Consider the following 21,226-nt stretch of genomic DNA (forward strand, 5'->3'; position numbering starts at 1 on the left):
AAGTTCAAAAAAAAAAGACAAAAAAAGGAGTACTTAAGTTTATTTAGAAAGCAAAAATAGAGCATCAAATATTGATATTTCGTTCCTAGTCGCTACAAGCAACCACTCGATAATTCCGCAATCAGATGATAACGGCACGTTCGCTGTTGATATGCTATCACCACCATTCACCTTACTATTGATTCGTTCACCTGCAGAGGAGCGCAAATATTTGAGAATACAAGTCAACAACTGTGATCGCAAATATCGAATCACTACTTGATAATCGCGGATGTAAAAGCATTACATATTTGAACGTTATTATAGCTAATTAGTTCTTCATATGTTAGCAAATTTGAAGTACGTGTAGGTAATTCGTGTATACATTTCACAATTTTGTAATCGTAACCTGATACCGATACTTCAATGTGTTTATATATGACTGAATGCCATTGATATAACGTGGAGCCGTGTGTAAAAGAAAGCAATGATTAATCGTCATTTTCGCGAATTTATAGTTGAACTACCAATAAGAAATAGTCTCCTTAGAACAACTATTGTTCGTACGAAATATTACCTTTTCACGAAAACGAAAGAACGATTCCACCATTCAAAATTCTCGACTCCCCGTCGTCCCACTAATGGCCCAATGACGTATGAAACGTCCGTTGAATATTTTTTTCGTACGTCCGTCACGCGCGAACTGGTTTAAGAACCCTTATAGTTAAAAAAAAGTTGATCCAAAACATGAAACCTGTTTCTACACCTTGTAACCTAATCCTTAGTCGATTACATGTGATCTATTTTAAGATATCTGAATCAATAAATGTATCTAGAGCGCCTATTTTTTCATTGCAAAAAATTCACTGTAAAATTCACTCTTAAAATGGTCTGTTCAGCGAGAGAACGAAAAGACGGCCCCGTTAGAAACTATCAAATTGTGTTGTCATACGCCCTTGGTTGCAGCCGTTATCGGAACTCAAGTCTGTAGGTCATCCAAAAACGATCCTAACTCCGGATTTCAAGCTTCGAAAGTAAGACCCCTGTTCTTGACACAAAATGACGAAAGTCACCAAAAGTACAGAGAGCAGTGTCCGATTTTCATAACAACGCGTAGCTCATTCATTACCCTCATTAATTCAAAGCGGCCGTCATTTAGTGCAGTAATAAAGGCATTCATGCGTTCCTGAGTCATTTGCCGTCAATGGCACGTGTTAACGAAGGCAGCTGCCAGATCAAGGGCACCGACGTCCTACGTTAATTCAATCAAACTGGGCTGTGTTGGTGACCCCTCGTATGTGATCATTGCCAGGTGACAGCGACTTCCTCCGTTTCCTCGCACACATTCTCGCAATTCTACTAAGTCGATAACCTCTGAGAGGTCTAAGAACCTGTAATATTTATACATTTTGAACAAAAACACTAGGTCATCAAACCCTAAACATAGTCAATTATTGTTCTAGGCAAGATGAATGTTAATAGTATTTTTCTATTGTCTAGTCATTATGGTCTCGTCCTTAATTAAAGTCCGTTGCATTATTTTTTCCCTAAATGGATATCTAATTAAGTTATATGAGCCTGTGAATTTGTAATACTTCACACGGTCATGGCACAAAACCCTTCTAGAATAGTGAAATAAGATAATTTGTAAAAATTTGCCTCCTTAATGAAATAATTTTTCTTTTCATTCTTTCAATTCTATTTTAGTCTCAAAAAAAAAGTCAAGCCCCATTTTTGTTCGCGGACGATTTGAAAGAATGAAATGCGTCATTTTTGCGTAATTCACATTTCTTTACGTCATTGTGTTTTTACTTTAATGTCCAATTTCATTCCACATGAATTATAAAGTATGGAATGAATGTAAACTGCGTACCTATATCGTAGTAAAATCCCGATGGTTTCACGGTGAACGGTTCCACGTTAGATCATTGTGCGAGACGGACTTCGATATGTACCGTTAAAATATTACAATCAACACAGATTGTCTCTTTTTGTGATTTTTATTAAGTACTTAGTTGCTGTTAGCTTTGTAGAGTTGTTAACTTAGTAACTATACATGTTGGCTGTCAATTTAAGAAAATAATTGTAGTACCGGCACGCTATGATGGCCGTTTTGACGTTTGTCCGATCATCAAGTTTCGTATTAATTAAGTTGTCAATAGTGACGTGTGTAAAATTCATGGAATGTACAATTTTACGACACAACTTGGCATTTGGTTTTCGAAATTCGAAATTTAAAAAAATGAAATCTATTACGATCGTCACTTAAAAAATCGCTGTCCAGCACGAGTTCTACCTCCGGCAAATTCGCGTCAAAGCTTATTTAGTAAAGTATTAAGTAAACATTGTTATTTTCGTTTTATTAAAACTTTTTAATCAGCTATCCCTATCGATACTAGTTATAAATCTAAAAACTTATAGATGCTACTCGCATTTGATTATATTTTTCTCGATAATGAATTGAGGTTTGACCTCACTATTGTAATCTGTCAAAACGGCCATCACAACGTGCCGGTAGGTACTGTAAGTAATGAATAAATTATGAATAAATAATTCGAGACACAATTCCTTTCCAATTCCACAAAAGTGAAATATAATTAATAACATGAAACACTACAAAGGTTAATAGAAAACAAGGGTTGTGTTAAGTAATTTACATTACTTTAGATAATTCGTAATTACAGAGTTGCTTACTAGAGTCGTACATAGAATATCTAACGAGTGATACGTAATGCAAATGCAATGCAGTAAGTGAATGAGTCACGAAGTAGTTCTAGTTTTAATTCACAATATATTATGCAAAGTATAAGGAACAGAATTTTGATCTCTCAATAAGTTGCACGATTTTATAATTACGTAATTATAATTATGAATAGTTTTCATAATGACCGTTGCTCAAAATAAATTCGTGACGAATCGTCCTTATCCGTGATGCAAGCGGTAAACCGCAACTTTCGCTGTTCGAGTCTTTTTATTGGACAAAAAATCTGCTTTTTACAAAAACTGATGAAGACAAGAACGAAGCTCTACTTTCGATAAAAAAAAACTCGAGCAGACGAACTCGCAGAAAAATTGGCAGTACAAAAACTTGTAAAAGAGACGCAAGAATCTTAAAAGCGCTAGCTACGACAAATGAACGGTAGCCATTTTTCCACCTTATCACTATGAGCTATAAACCGAAAACGTGTGTTTAATTAGGACTGTTGCTATCAAAATTGTGTCAAGATCTGTAAACAGATAAGCGAACTTATTTGTACCCTTAACACGCAACAAAAATTGTCTACGTTCATCTTTTATGAAATTGTAACGAAAGTACTTCATCTAAGAGGTGAAATAAAACTATTAATATATACAGGGTGTCCCACGTCTATGGGACATGGAACGAAAGCAGTTCAAAATTTTTTTTGTTATATTTTATTATATTTTACTTCATTCCTATAATTTTAAAAATTTTATAAATTAGTTGCAAAAAAAACTGTGTTCCTTTAATTTAATACACTATGTTACTTATAAGGCATTTAGTCCATGTAATTGACCATTTCGATCGCTACCATAATTTTATTTTAATAAAATGAGGCAAGTCATTTTTAAAAATATTTTAATTGCAGTATTACTTATTTAAAAAAAAATAAAAGAATAACATCTCCATTAAGCAAAATCCTATAAACAATATTTGAAGCACTTTCCTTCCGTGTCGCAGAGCCGTGATTCTGCCGCCGACCATGGTACATGTAAAGGGCCCTAAACGTTGGTTTGTTTGAAAAAAAAAAAAACAACAAAACATTTTCATTTCTAATGTATAACAATGGCGAAAACCTCTCAACTCGTAAAATTATTGTTTGCATTTGCTACAATATTTAAAAAGAAATCACATAGAACAGAAATCACAAAGGTTAAGAATTGTTTCAAAATAATGTCCTACGATGATACAGAGAATTTATTAATTATCCCAAAATAAATGTTGTCTACTTTAAGCGTAATAGGCATATGATTTGCATTTCATTGTTTAATTATTATTATTGTTTTGTTTATATTTCAATATTTTTTTGTTTATAATTTAATCATCATATATTCACCTTTATAGTTAGTATTTTTTTGAAATACAGGATTCTCCTAGTTCAGGTATATGTGCTATATTTTACATTTATTCGCATAATTAGTCTTTAGTTATTCATTTGTACAATACGTTAACAATAAACAATTTTATTTTTATTTATTTTACATAACGACAAAGGCTTCAGTTGGCAAACCAATCAAAAATACATTAAGCGAATGTAATTCCGCTTGCAATTTCTATCCTAACCCTATAACCGTCATTCGTAAATTGAATTGAAGAATTGTGCAGTTACAATTGCGAATGAAAATGCAACTTCCATCAATATGTGAATGCCCTCTTATCTGCAAAGGTCTTGGTAATGTAGAGTTTAGCAGGTAACAGTTATTTGAGTACACTTAAGTGCCGGTCGACCGGCCCTCTGTTCTAGCGCCGGCAACCTTGGCGGCACTGAATCATCGCATCGGGATCCAGCGTTTAATGACATCGTAATTACCTACGGTATTTTCTGTTTGTTACAGCTGTGATTTACCGTTTTGTTACCCTAAATATTGCTAAGAGTCTATTATGGATAAAATAATTCTCGTAAGTACAGTAGTATGACGTAGTAGAGCTAGGCGATGTTTTCATCATTCGGCCACAGAGCAGTAGGAAAATATTTTCGTTCTTCAGGGACAGGCTAAGGTGTTTAATTGGCCATACCGCCAGATCTTAGATTGTAATTTTTGTTCAATAGTTTAGTTTTCTGACATTCTTTCGCTGGTAATCATTAATACGTTTTCGGTGGCCATTTTGAAACACTCGGCCGTAACGTAATTTTTTATTTGTTTTTAATTTAACGCCCCCGGCTGCCACTAGCCGGCCACGAACGCACCATTTTTTTTTGTTTGTTGAAACTATTGTAAATACAGTCAGCTTTATGTCACTTAACGTTTTTATGAGGTACGTACTCGTAGATAAAATGGCATACAAAACAAAATGTTTAATGCTGAAAAAAATTCTAAAATTGATTGAAATTGTGTAATATAGGTAATATCCAAAATACACTAATTTTAAGTTTCCTTTTTAATTTTAATTCCTCGCAAGTAGGATGAAAAATATTGTATGCCACAGTGACGGAACAGTCCTTTTAAATCTGTCCCTCAGTTCGTAATTGTCTACTTACATGCCCATGTGACACAATCTACTATTAAACATTAGGTATTTTAATAAATAGGTACATTTTTATCATTCGTATTAATCTTGTAAACAATTATGTTAAATAACCCGAGAGAGAGTGCTATGATTGCACGTATAAGTTCAAATTTAACATTATGACGTTACAAAGGTCTAGGTGTGACCTTGCATAAATCCACAGCTTCACAATGTCACACAATTTCTGACTCACTCCATGATTCACTTGAAGTGAAACTCAGGTACCGGTGTTTTACCACTTATCTCCACGTGGCCTAAATATCCGGGTAATGTGTAGAAACTGCGAGTGTCAGAAGACCTAATTGACTTCGTACTGTCTACGTAATGGCTCAGCAATAGTCAAAGAAAGGCTTTCTAACGGCACTGCAACCGCGCGTCTAATTCAATTTCTTGGTCTTAAAAAATTCAGAAATTGCTTCTAGAATTTTTGCTCAGAGCTTTAAATCGCAAAGATCTGAGGGGCTAGTAGAATATTCATATCTATTATTAATGGAATATGTCGGGTACGAGCTACAGAGGGCGGTGTTGATGAGATGCTGCAGATTAATTTAATAACAGTAGGTGTTATAAATTGTATAGGCACTAAGCAACCCCATACGAAACGGGGAAAAGCGATTGTTACTATTTGTTAAATCGGTTCACCAGTATCGCTGCCCAGATACGTAGTCTATAGTTTAGGTTATGATAGAACTATATACGTCTAAAAAGAGTTTTCCTAAACAAATGAAGATTAATAATCTCAGTACAAGAGTACTAAAAAGATCGACCTTAAAAGTAGGTGGAATTACATCTATTTGCCGTTTTCTTGAAATCGGTTACCGGAACGTGCGCGAAACTGGTTTCATCTCCAATTTTGCCACTTAGAAGTGGAATATTTTCTTCAATTTTAACTGGACCACTACTGAGAAGCCTCTCTTTCCAACAAAAAAAAGAATCATCGAAATCGGTTCACAAATGGCGGAGTTATCGCGTAACATACATACAAAAAAACAGTCGAATTGAGAACCTCCTTTTTTAAGTCGGTTAAAAAAAGGTCTGAAGGGTACGTAGTGGTACTATCAGTAGTTCGAAATGACATTTTCCAGAAATAACATTTGCTCGAATTTTCATAACCTCGAAAGTAATTTTGAAAGGGAAATGTTATTTTCTTTTAAACCTAGCATAACCTAGCCTAACCGAACCTAATCGTGTCTTTGCGATAAACATCCAACATATCCTGAAAGAACAACGGTTTCGTTATAATTCGGATTTCGGGGTAACGAAAATTCGAAGAATCGTTATTTTTTTTTAAAATTCGAGATTGTCATAGATTATCCTGAGGGGTATTGCCAATGTGCCCGTCACTTTGACACGCGCCTGAAATTTCACCAGCACTCGTACTCTTAAAAACCGGAACGCAGTAATATTCACATTACTGCTTGGCGGCAGAAATAAGTAAGGTGGCAGTACTTCGTCGAGCGAATTCTTTCAGAAGGAAATCTACTGCTGCGAATGCATTGTAGAATTTACTAGTAACAAACTTGGCAACTAGTAATTGCATTTCAACTGTAAATTTCCATGAGAAAATTTGCTATTTTCACTTTCCGTATGACGTACGCGATAACACTTTTCCAACTGCGGATCATTAAAATCGTTCACATACGCAAACTATATATTGACCAATATGTGTTTCAATTTTACCATAAATAACATGTGGGGAGATGAATCAAAGCACGTCTATCACCTTGACACGGATGTAACTACAGTGGCTTCCACAAGCCTTGCAAGGCCGTTATTGAGGGCATTAACACTTCGCAAATAACATCAAAGCAATTTGGAACTTAACACCCATAGTTCTTATAACTACGTGATTTTTTACCGTTTTCTTCTTATTTAAGAGCTAGGCTATTGTTGGTGGAGAAATCGCCAATCCTTTCTCAAAGTAGCCGGAGTTCATCGGATATTTATTGCAACTCTAATTTATAGTAATATATCTAATAAGCAGTCCCAAATCAAATAATCTTTATTTCATTAATAACCAAATAAATATAAATAAATATTAGACAACATCACATTCGTTGGTCTGATCCCAAAGTAAGTAGTTAAAGCATTTGTGTTATGGAAATCGGAAACAACAACGGTACCACAAACACCCAGACCCGAGACAATATAGAAAAGTTAGTTTTCTACACTGACTCGGCCAGCTCCGAGATGGCGACACCATGAAACCCGGTGTGTAGGCCACTTGACCACCGAGGCCGTCACTTGAAAGCGTCAAACTCATTCATATGGCAGATTCCCCGGAAAATAATGAGCAAGAAACTCTTGGGGTTGCACTTTGTAAATATACATTTGAATACATTTATCATTGCAATCATTGACTTACAAATAAATGGACGACGGGTCTAATACAAAAACCACGAAAAAAATGTCCCAAGTCAACCTATTCGAAATTTAAATTGTAATGTCATCGCAGTATCGCGCTGTCAGTAGAACAAATGAAGACGAAATGAATGGAGTTTGGCGCTCTGTATACGATTTTAGCGCCTTACAAGTGCGGACACTTTTTAGCGCGGACCCGACGTCCGTATAATTGTAAGTCAATGATTGCAATATTTAATTTAAACATCTTAGGTCGAGAATACCTGAAAGGGCTAAACGGGTCACTACCACGGATTTTTGTCATCCAAGGACGCCCTCTAGTATAAAGTTTTTGTTTCGTAATAGTTTTAAACCTCGTAAATGGCAAATTTTGAATATAAATCGGAATCTTATTATAGAAGCGTACATTACCCCTTAAATGAATTTGAAACTTTATGAAGACGGTTGTCAAAAATAGCTAGTTTACTTTTATTCCTCGTATTAATGTTATATCAGTCAATATTTTTCTTATAGAAATTAATATTTTTCTTAACATAAATAACATTTTCATAAATGTACTGTGACGTTAGTGTAAGAATGTTAATCTCTTTAAACTTATTTGTTAAATACACTCTGAGGCCCAGCTTGTAAAGATATATTGATAAAGTCAATTTAAGGTCTCCGAAGAGCCCTAACGTCGTTTTCGATCACTGTGATTCATTTGCTATCAATGTCATTATTTACTAAGTACGAATAACTAACGACTGATAATGATTCACAGAGTGTAAGTTACTCCTTCCTTTGTGTTATTTGTACTGTTTATCAGCTACTGTTAGTTCTTAGAAATTGGTGATTAAATATCTTTTCTATAATATAAGTATACTGATTGATTTTTAAAAATAGGACAGTATAGGGTAGTCAGAAACTATAGAAGACACAAGGAAACTGACTTAGGAATAATTAAGTATTTTTTTTGCGAAAACAATTTGGGGTAGTATATAAAAATCGTGACTGAGGAACATACGAGAGTGGACTGGGATAACGAGTGCCGCTCAACTTGAACAGTTCAGAACAGAGAACTGCCTCGCCAGAAATAAAGATAAATATGCTGAATGACTGCCAGTCTTCACTAGTTGGAGAGGCACCTTTAAGAGAAAATATGAAAATGGATAAAATTGATAATTTTTTTTTGTGCTTATCGACTCAATTGTATGTAAGGATCTTTTCATTGTATGGGACGAAAAAAATCGGGACAGCAGAAATTAAATAAATATAATTAATTAAATAAAATAAATAAAGTATAGAATAAATTTTTTTTAACGCTGATAGACTCAACTTCTTATAAAGATGATTTCATCGCATGAGACGAAAAAGTCGGGACAGCAGAAGTTGGTCAAATTAAAAAAAATGATTTTTCATACAAAAGTCGCGGTCACTAGCTTGTTTCGTATAAACCGACTTACCATGAAACAAATGGTAAAGACATATAGGTCATGCTACGTGCGCCTGTTTGCAAGTATTATTTCCAACTCCATCGAATTGTTTTCCTTGATATTTTAATACACTGTCTACATTGACGCCTCCAGGAACCAGTTGTACAGAATTCCGAGGACAGCAAAAATTTCAAAAACACATTTTGACTTTTTTCATGCATTTATGCGATGGTCTGTATCGACACATACGTATGTTGATACTCGAATTTGGAAGAGCTAACGGCACGATAGTGAATGTATAGACTAAGGTATGTGTTACTAATGTTCATCGTAATACTACTGTCCTCCTTAAGAGCGGTTACACACGGTGACTTTAGCAGCGATGCAAACGCGATGCAGTAGCTAATCGTCCACCTTTACACACGCGCGCGATTGCATCGCTACACTTGGGATTTAAACGCGCGTTTGCATCGTAAGTAAGATACAAGAAAATAAACAGTTCCCAAGAACATTAATAATAATAATAACGCACACACTCAACATAGCCCCGCACTAGGGAAACCCTGGGTCGCGGGCGCCATGGACACACAGATAGACAACCACAAATTACACCCAAACTCACGAGAGAAATAAATGTAGGCCATACAAATATTTCTCCCGACCCGGGAATCGAACCTGGGACCTCCGCGTGGCAGTCCGTCGAGGCAGGTAACATTAGAAATATGGATAAAATAAAATCCCAATTTCATAACAGATGTAAACAATAAAACAAAAGAGAGCTGCCAAAACAGCCATCATAAATCAACACTGATAAAAAAAATGAAATGTTAAAATGACATCCTATGACAAACAGCCGAAACAAATTGGCCAGTGAGTGACATTGAACAAATCGTCAGTACAACCATATTATAACAGTAAAGTCTCGTAATTGTTAATACGATACATTTAAATCTTGGGCCTTTCTGAGCCCAAGAACTGTAGAATTGTTCAATACGAAAAGATATCAGGAAGACTCACATGTATAATACGAATTGGATGCACATTTTGGGTCATCGTAACTGATTTACCGTACTGTTCCGATTCGTAAGGTGAATGGCCTTTGGCTAAGTTAATTACTAGGTATATATAAAACTAGGTTACCCACTGCGGTATGCGTTACGTAAAGGACGCGTCACGCAGAGTAACACTTCCACTTTGGTCCGGATATTCCACCACGCTCTACTGCCTATATGTATAATGTAAATGAATCGATATTAGCTCGTATTTTTGTATCGATTTTGAACTTTTCCCACTGTCCCAGTAACTATTACAGGTGGGGAACCATGATAGGTACTTACTTTTGTACTGCTTTTACACGCATAGTTAGTTCTCCCTTTTTTAACCGACTTCAAAAAAGGAGGTTCTCAATTCGGCTGTATGTTCTTTTTTTTTTGTTTTTTTTTTGTATGTATGTTACGCGATAACTCCGGTATTTGTGAACCGATTTTCATGATTCTTTTTTTGTTGGAAAGGGAGTATTTCCATAGTGGTCCCATTTTATTTTGAAGGAAATCATCCACCTCAAAGGGTGGCTGTTCACGCATGAAGATTCATTTTTATAAATAGCGCCTAACTTTAATTTAGGAGCAATTACTTTTAGCAATTATTTAGTTGATTTTGCTATTTCATCAATTCAAGGCGTTTTTCCCTCGATATACTTTGAGTAGTGTCGTAGTGAGAACCTATTTTTTATTACCTCCAGTATCAAGCCCTGTATAGTGGCGAACAAGGGGATATTTCAACGAAACTTAGCAAATAGACGTAATTAATTCCACGTACTTTTGAGGTCGGTTTTTTAAGTACTCTGTACTGAGATTATTAACAACATGTAATCATTACGAATGTAAATTTCAAAGTTCTTGAGCGATTCAGGTTATTAACCGACTTCTAAAAAGAGGGAGATTTTCAATTAGATTGTATTTTTTTTGCGTATATTACGCGATTACTCATTTGTAAACCGATTTTGATGATTTTTTTTTTGTTGCAAAGAGGGTATTTCGCTATTGGTCCCATTTAAATTTGAAGAAAATATTCCACCAATAAGAGTGGCAAACTAGGGGATGAATCCGGGTTCGCGCACTTTCCGGTAATCGATTCAATAAAACTTGGCAAATAGATGTAATTCCACGAATTTTGAAGGTCGGATTTTTTTAAATAAAAATTTTATAATTTTGTTTGTGGAGAAACGACTTAAATCATACCTATTGTTATTGAATTACTTACTTACAAACATTTATTAGATAAAAGTGAGGTGTGAAGCGTGACGATGACAATACACCATAATAAAACACTTTCAGTAAGGACGTCGTGCTAAAGCGTGCCCGCGGTCGGAGCCCACTCGTTTGGGCTCCGACCCTTAGTTTTAACGACCAATTAGCGAAACAGAACAAGGTCTTGCGGATCAATAAATCGTGGCGGAGTATTTATAAATTGCCTGAACTAGTTCGCCCACTTACCTAGATTACGATCTGGAGTCGCAAGGTCCAAATTATTTACCTAGTACACAAGACTGTTTTGTACATATATACCCACATTAGTAAAAATTTTGGAACCAACATAATAACATAGATTCTGCTACCGATATTTACGTAAAAGAATGTCTGTAAACATAAAAACATTAACTTCCATTTTTTTAAAAACCGCGCACTAAACTGCCTCAGTGGCCGAACGGTTACCATGCTAGTCTGCCACGCAGAGGTCCCGGGTTCGATTCCCAGGCCAGGAGATTTATTTGTATGGCCTACGTTTATCTCTCTCGTGACTTTGGGCGTAATTTGTGGCTGTCTATTTGTGTTTTATTATTATATTACTAGGGAAACCCTGTACCGCGGGTGCCATGGAAACATAGACAACCACAAATTACACCCAAACTCGCGAGAGAATGAATATAGGCCATACAAATATTTCTTCCGGCTTAGGAATCGAATCCGAGACCTCTGCGTGGCAGAGCAGCATGGCAACCGTTCGGCCACGGAAGCAGTTATTGACCAAATCCATTGACCAAATACAAGGCATGTAATTTTGTGTTTTGTCCGTAACCTATCGAAATATCCGGATAATAAGAAAAATGATATTAAGAAACTTGTAGCCAATGATGACAATTTGATGAAAAACCACGAAAGCCTTAAAATCTTTAATTTCGAATTTGCATTATACAGTTTCGTCAATATTGGAAGTTGTTTCATTTAGTAATAGGCAGCCAGATAGAAAGATATCGATGTACAAAGTTAAACGAAGCGTGACTTTAATTGAACATAATAAGTTCAAGATCAAGGCGACGCCATGATGCTCAATATGGTTTCTACTACTCCTTAGCAGGTCAAATTCACTTGACAACAAGGAATTTTTTTGTATCATCATAAACATTTAATAGCTGGAAGTACACCATGTGTAATAATGGTTTTATAATAAGCTTTTCTGATAAGTACATTTTTTGAAATTTACTAACTAACTTTATTAAATTAGAGCTTAGGGGTCGCAAATTTATTTTTGTTCCTAAGAACAAGGCTATGCCAGTCACTGTTTTCCGGTAATAAATAATTAAACTTATTGTTTTGGTACTTCATTAACTTTGAAACGAGTGTATGTCTATTATAACTCGTACCATTTGCATGCCAATTGTTAGATTCTATTGTTATCTCTACCACCATGATTCTTGAAAAAAAAATTGATTTTTTTTTGTAGCGTAATTATTAGTAAATAAAACTGGGCTAGTAAAAAAGTTTGTCCTGAAATAATTTTATAATATCAAGTCACGGGACGAAGAAGACGTGCGCCTGATGATGCGCCACTCAGAACTTTAAATCGCAAAGATCTGTTGGGCACCGCCACTGCGCTCGTCACCTTGAGACATAAGTTGCCAAGTCCCATGTGCCTGTAATTTCACCAGCACCCTTACCTTCCAAAACCGGAACACAGTAATGCTGACATTACTACTTAGCGGCAGAAATAGGAAAGGTGGCAGTACTACACTTGATGAACGCCTTCACAAGGAGCTCTCCAAGACATTGACTATTTAGCAAGTTCCACTGGTGCAGTAATCATAATAAATATAATTAATAATAAACATGTCGTAAACAGTCGTAATCTGATGAAGAAAACCAATCCATCAATACTGTAATTATGTGCTATTTTAATTATCTACATTGCATCTATCAATAAATATAATATATCTTTTTGATAAACCCTTGGTATAATAATGCCACACGTGATCATAGTACATAGTCGAAAGTGCTTAATAACACGAACTATGTAATACAAAATGTATAAGTATGTAAAATCTTAGTTGCTGTTAGCAGTAGAGCTCCTTGTGAAAGGGTTCGCGGCAGGGAAGTACTACCACCTCACCTATTTATGCAGTAAATCAGCAATGTGTAAGGGTGCTGGTGAAATTACAGGTACACGGGACTTGTCGACTTATGTCTCAGGATGACTGGGCGCAGGGGCTGTCCCCCCTCAGATTTTTGCGGTTTAAACCCTCTGCAACTGCTATGAACAAGCGTATTTCTTACCACCAGGCGCACGACTTGTTCTATTCCGTCACTTTGTATCATAACAAATATGCATATAATTCTCGTGTTAAAGCATAAAAAGGTTTAAACGACTAATGCTGCTAACAGATTGACTGCTGGTTTGCAGTTAATGCATGAAGTCGTAATCAACTTCATACGGGCGAGACCTCGACTGCATGAACGTGATAACGACTTCGCGCATCACTGCATGAAGTCGGTTTCGACTTCATGCGGTCAAGGTTACGGATAACGACTTCACGCATTAACTGGATGTAGTCGAAACCAAATTCGTGAAGATTTTTTTTAAACATAATATCAAGTTACGGGAAGAACAATCATTCGCCTGATGAAAAGCTACACGCCTGTCCATAACAATTGCAGTGTCTTCAGAGCTGTAAATCACAAAGATCTAAGAGGCACTGCCACTGCGCCCGTCACCCTGAGACATAAGTTGACAAGTCCCATGTGCCTGTAATTTCACGGTTGCAGTTAATCTGTTAGCAGCCTAATTTCGCTCGTAGGATCTTTAAATATCTCTCCTGAAAAGTTATTATTTTGCAGACGTGGCCTTATTTCTACCAGGGTGCGATTTTAGTTTTACCATCTTAAAATTGCTAAAAAAGATAACGCAGCAAACAATATACCTTACTTTTAAGGGTCATTAAGTGATCTTAACAACGAAATCCGTTTCAAGAGTAGAAACCGTAACACTAGAAAATCTCAGCATCATACATAAAAGCGAGTGGCGTTGGCCTGGTAATTTTGCTTTCAAATAGTACTACAGTGTATCGTGTTATATCGCACTATGAGAATGTGTATTGGGTGTTAACGATGAGTGTTCTAGGCCAGATAAAATGTGCTTACGGAGTCAAAAAGGAATTACAAATAATTAACAAATAAAATACGAATAAAATCTATATAATAAAATGGATGTAGATTAATTTTCTAAAATAAAATACGTCCCTATACCGCAGTCCGCGAGCACAATGTTTTTCAAATGCAGCGTTCTTTGTGCAGGTCTTAAAATTAAAATCATATGTCGCCACAGTAAAACGGCCTCTCAACTTAGATGCAGTAAAGCTCCTTGTGAAAGAGTTTGTCCAGAGAAGTACCTGGCCTGGCCTATTTCTGTCCTCAAGCAGTTCTGTCAGCATTATTGTGTTCCAGTTTTGCCTTTACCCTTGTAAAGGTGCTGGTGAAATTACAAGCACATGGACTTGTCAACTTGTCTCAGGGTAGCGGATGCATTAGCACTGCCCCTCAGATCTTTGCGAATTAAAACACTGAGTGTCTCTGCAACTGTTATGTAGGCGTGTCGCTTACCACCAGGCGTACGACTTGTTTGTCCCGACACTTGATATCATAAAAAAATCTATTTCAATGCGTCGTAGGAACCGAACTGTCAGTGGGCCGGAGTTCAATGGCTAGATATCGGTGCCATCTCGTCACGCAGCGCTGTTTGTGCTTCGTGTTTAGTTAGTACATCTCTCAGAACCATTTTATTAAATCTGCCAAAAGAAAAAAGTACAATTACTAACTACGAATGTTACTTTTATGTAGGTACAGGTAAAAAAATATTTAATAAACACCGGCTCGGAAAGTACGATCGAACCTTTATCAAAAGAAAATTGCACAATACTTGTAAAAGGCGAAAGATTACAATTAATGAATCACTTTGTTGAATCAGCCGACGGTAAGTTTTATATTCAACCGGACCAGCTACAGGAAAACAAACGAGGCTAACATGAATGAGTGTCTCCTCTACTTGTGAATATCCTTTCTAATGCCCTTGGCAATAAACACCCGCAGTTTTGCCAGCTGCGAAAATAGGTACAGTTAACATTCTTAATCTTAGCAGAAAATTATAAATGACTTCCTCGGTTTAAGAGAGCTTTGCAAACAGACAATAGGTCGTTAAAAGGAAAGACAGCTGAAGAGATCAGCCAAGTTCAACGTCCGGTACGTAAGTGCACGGCACCGGACCGTGGTGCTCATAGCGTGAAGTGCAATGCTGTAAAGCACATAGATTATCATGGATTTGAACTAGTTGATAGCCCAGACAACACAATCAGATCGTGGTAAGCATACGAGTATGAATATGATAAACAGCCATGGCGTTTGTGCAGAGTATTTGAGTATTTTGTTAAATATCGCTGTAGTCTTGGTTTGACCTGCCACCTCTTAAGCCAAATTATGGCTACAGTAAGTGTATACAACAACCCTAACACATATGTTGATTATTGCATCGGATATTTTGTGACGTTTAGGTGGCATCGAGAACTAATTATGAATGTTGTCTCATACCATAAAGGATCTAATTTATAAATGTGGTTACCCATTGTAAATGTCAATTTACAATTATTATAAAGGCAAGACTCATTACGGACGCGCCCCCAGAAGCCGTGGTGGTAGCCTAATGGGCTTTTCTAAGACTACTATTTTCGCCAGAACAATTTAAAAACAGTTACCTTCAGAAATCCGAAATGACATTTTCCAGAAATAACGTTAGTTCAAATTTTTATAACCTTGAAAGAAATTTTGAGAGGAAAATGTTTTTTTCTTTTAAATCTAACTTAACTTAACCTAACCGAACCTAATCGTGTTTTTGCGATAAACAACCAACATATCCCGAGAGAACGGTTTCGTTTTTATTCGATTTTCGGGCTAATGAAAATTCGAACAAACGTTATTTCGGAAAAAATAATAAATTCGAGTTTGTGATAGGTTACCTTTAAAGACGGCGCATACAGACATTATATATCTGTGACGGCACACTCACCTAACTGGTAAAAGAGTTACCGAATGGAAAAATGTAATACACGAATAGGAACGTAACATCGACTTGTTACAATTTCGATCACGCAAGACATTTCGCGTTTCGGATCATGGTTATTAGGTATTCGGAGTGACAAGCTATGCGATCGATTACAGTATTAGTTCTGCTTAAATTTGGCCTCAGCACTTTCGACCGAAACGATTGAAAGTCTGTAAAGAATTTTTGTTTTTTTAGACTATTTCAGAACTGGGTGATCATCGCGTCCGCTCAATTAAAATTGTCCGAGCGTCCAACAATGAATCTCACCCGGTCAAAATTATTAGCTTAGCGTGCTAAGACCTTGCAATTGAACCTAGTTACTTTAATTTACTATGCGTAGGTATTGTCCAAATTTTGTAATAATAATGTGTTCCAACTCAAATTGAACGGAATGGTTCTGTTCTTTTTTTGAACAGAAATCAATTACGAAAAGCAATGAAACTGATCTAAACGCAGATTGAGTGTTGCAGTCTGGATAGACAACTTTAGCTGCATGTTGCGCAAACGTCGCACTCGTGCAGCCGCTGCATACAATTACATGTTTGTGTCAAGTACCGGCAGTCAGCGGTTTTATGCACCATACATTGAAAACGTAAACAAAGATAGCGCTGTAAACATGATGTCATTTGATTATATACTTTGATTATTTTGCGTATTGTCATCAACTCTTTATGTAATAAGATAGTTATTAAAACATTTCTAAACAGGTAAATAAATGTATGTATGTAATTCCGTATTATAGCTGTAGCCCCATACCGAAGTCCCAAAAATGTTACTCTAAGAGCTGTTACACACGGCTACTTCCAGCAGCGAAGCAAACGCGATACAGTCGCTAATCGCTATTGCTAATTTGGCCTTACACACACACGCGACTTTAAGCGCGATTGCATCTCTACACTTGCGATTTATAGGCGATTACGTCGCTGCAATCGCGCGTTTGTATCGATGCAATCAACATGACTGTAGTTCCGTTATGATCGCTGTTCGCCGATGACTTAAAAGCCGGTGCCCGGTGCTATGGAGCACGAGATTTAGCACAAATGCCCCCGGCGAGGTTGCAAGACGCGCACGTTTCTCCAGCCGCCTCCTGCAATCGGAATATTATATATAGCAAGAAAAAGTACTCGTATTGCTTTACAAACTAAATACATTCACTCAACACTTACACACTCAACCTTATTCTGCCTTTTCGTTCTTCATTCATTCATTATCTGATTAGTAAATTATCAAGATAACAATAATGTGCCAGACAACCACATTAACTGCCTGGTTTCTAACTACTCCCGTATACTCTAAGTATTAGAGCACTGGAATTCACTCCGGGGCACTACCCAGTACCCAGACCAAATCCAAAAAGTTTGAGAAAAGTTCATTTCTCAAATTGGTCCTACCGTGACGTCCTCATCTACAGTGCAAGTTATTGGGTATATATTAAGCAGAAATACCTATCATCACCACCATCATACCTATCGTCATCGTCGCATCCATCTGCTGCCAGCAGCCATCGCAGATCGTCACTCCATCAAGCCAAAGGGTGTCCTACTACTTTTGTCCAGCTATGGGTTGTACTTAAGATACAAAATACTTGCATGACATAGTTACAAGACTGCTGCTTAAATCCAAACTCATGGTACTACGATTTTGTTTAACTAAGGTAAACGATTATTTTATGGGGAACAGCATACGTTTCAGTATTAAGTGTCCTAAGCTTAAACAATGTTTGATTTATTAAAAACTATTATGCAATTCTGAAACTAGTATACTAAACGTCTTTTCCATAAGTCCTTGTTGGAACTTTAGACTTGCAAAACCGAGGAAAACATTTTCTTCGATGACAACACTATTTTTGTATTCTAGCCCTTTACGACAAAAACGCGAGGTGGCGCGAATTAACATAATTCCCGGGAGTATATTAAGATTATAATTTCCCAAGTTTAAAACTTACATTAAAAGTATTTTAATAAAAAATTGAAGAGTATGTGTTAGATAATGATGTATGGAAATACAACAAGAGTCTAGATTCCACACAATTATGATTCAAAGTGTATTCCATAGCATTTACGTTTATTTGAAAAGAGCAATCCCTAGAGTTTCTTGCTCGTTCTTCTCAACGAGGTCAGCGTAGTGAACGAGCAGTAGCTTAAAAAACGACGTTTTCTAGTGTAAAAATGTTACCTGTGGAATAAATGATTATTTGACTTTGATATAGAAGAAATTCTGAGCTAATAAATCCACGGGAAGGGAATCGCGAAGCACTTTTACATAACCACTATATTTATCTTGATTGTCGAAAATTCCCTATAGCAGCGTGTACCTACCTATTCGCGCTGTGGGCACATTATGGGCCGAATCGCGTAAGTACGCCCTTCTAATGGAAGTTACTGTTCCGTAGTCTGGACTCACCTAGGTGTCCTTCATCTCGCTACTAATAATACCGGTAATAAGCGTTCGGCTCGCATTTTTATTCCGGTGGTGTAATCAAAGCCTTCAGAAAAAATTCAAAAGCGATCCTCATTCACCTTACATTTAAGCAGGATGTTCTAAAAAGGACTTTAAGAAATTTAAACCCTTAATGGCCTCACATTATGAGGTCGTTACGGACTATTTCTGTATTAGAATACTAAATGACGCACGTCATCCCTGGGGATAAGCATGCAGGACAAAAGCTATTGTGCCACTTCTGACTAGCATAATAGAGGGGCATTTCATTTTCATAATAGCAGGTGGTGAGGTTTAGACGAAGTGAATGTTGGTGTATTTGCATTTTGATTTACATTATTTTAAAATAACAGTCGACTTAGAAAGTATGCTCTGATTATAGTCAAAAACTGTAAATAAAGGTGATGCCATTACAAAAAAAAACATTTGCCAGAGTCGTGGAAATGTGAAAAGGTCTAAAAATTAATAACAGATGTCTTATATTATTCTTATTTTGTGTGCATATCACACAAAGTATTATGAAATCATATATTTTTAACCGACTTCAAAAAAAGGAGTTTCTCAATTCGTCTGATGTTTTTTTGTATGTATGTGACGCCATACTCCGCCATTTGTGAACCGATTTGGATGATTCTTTTTTTTTTAGAAAGAGGGTACCTCAGAAGTGGTCGCATTTGAATTTGAAGAAAATATTCCACCTCCAAGGGTGGTAAACTAGGGGATGAATAACTTTTGAGGCCGGTTTTTTTAACCGGAGGTTAGGTTATTAAACACCCTATTTAATAAGATAAACTTAAAAAAACTGATGACCAGTACCTTTTATATTTAAATATTTAACTATTTAATAAATACCTTTTAATATTTAAATATAAGTGACGGGACAAACAAGTCGTGCGCATGGTGTTAAGCGACAAGCCTATCCATAGCAGTTGCAGTGTGCCGCCCAGAGCTTCTCAGAACTGACGTGCACTGCTACTGCGCCCGTCACCCTGAGACATAAGTTGACAATTCCCATGTGCCTGTTTCACCAGCACCCTTACCCTACAAAACCGGAATGCAGAAATGTTCACATTACTACTTGGCGGCAGAAAAAGGTAAGATGGCGGTACTTTCCTGGACGAACTCTTTCACATGGTGCGCTACTGCCACTATTTTACCAAAAGGCAATGTTCCTTTTTGTTTATTTTTTAAATATTTATTATATACTCGTATTAGTTGTAAGGTGTCAGGTTATTAACTTGTATGAACTACATTGCCTGAAATAAATGATTTTTATTTTTATTTAATTTAATTTTTTTTATTATACTTATACTTTTTTTAAAATAACTATTTTTATTAAGATATAACAAGACACAAAATGAAGAGTATAATCTGTTAATAAACGAACCTGAAAAAAGGTTTGTGACCTGTGAGATGTCACTTTGACAGTAGTTTGATTACATTTTTGGATTCTAATACGCTAATATATAGATATCGTTGTCTGATTCCATCTCAGAGTATAGAAGGTGCACTTTTTGGAAAGCAGAAGCGATGTTATGATAAACAACTTAAAAATCTGAAAAAACTCTGCATCGTTAATTGAATCATTCATTAGGTCATATGGAATACACTAACATATGTGTGTAAAATTTTATGATAACGGTAAACAAGTGATTGACTCACACACAGTGTATATATGACGAAATTATCACTATAGTAATGACGGTATCATATCCACAAGTTCCGGCAAAAATTTCGATGTTTTTACAGATACTTTATCATTGTTTACAGACAGATATGATTAAAGTGATATACAACGTTGTTAGCCATCAAAAAAATAAGACGGTTACGTTCCTAAAACGTTGCCGTTAAAACAGTAAGTGAGAGAACAATTAGTCACCTAACTACGTACATAATGATGAGAGGTCTTCGCATGATTATAATTATCTATAGGTGTAAAGTTCTGATTTGCGGGTGGTAAAACATTACTCAGTTTCTAAAAATTACATTTAGCCTATTAAGAAAACGGAGCCTATTTTTGCTGTTCTTCCATATGCCTATTGCAGAATATAAACCTTTTATTTCATATTATCAATGTCACAATATTGCAGCTTAGAATACATTGTCAAGTATCTTGGTTTAAACTTTCACTGATTTTCACACGTTATTTGACCACAAGACGTCCCTTCGAGGCCACAGACGTAGCAACGCTTCAAAAACGTACGATTATGTCCAGATTTAAAATCCATTAAAATGTCAAGTATCGTCAATAATTAACAGGACAAATTAACATTAAAATGGAAACAAACAACAACAAAAATAAAACGTTAAATACATATAAGTACAATTCGTCAAATACATACTGTTAATGACATGCTACATTAAAATTAAAATAAATTTAAAACGTTAGAATCATTGACTTACAATTATATGGACGTCGGGT

The 21,226-nt window shown here is 36.1% G+C and overlaps 1 protein-coding gene across 2 annotated transcripts in view; it reads left to right on the top strand.

The window, feature by feature from the left end:
* LOC113227214 (protein bark beetle) overlaps nt 1-21,226 on the top strand; it is a 66,514-nt gene that overhangs the window by 887 nt on the left and 44,401 nt on the right. The gene's annotated exons all lie outside the window — the stretch shown is intronic.

This window comes from Hyposmocoma kahamanoa, unplaced genomic scaffold (genome assembly GCF_003589595.1).
Source record: "Hyposmocoma kahamanoa isolate Upper Pololo Valley unplaced genomic scaffold, ASM358959v1 202, whole genome shotgun sequence".
NCBI lineage: Eukaryota > Metazoa > Arthropoda > Insecta > Lepidoptera > Cosmopterigidae > Hyposmocoma > Hyposmocoma kahamanoa.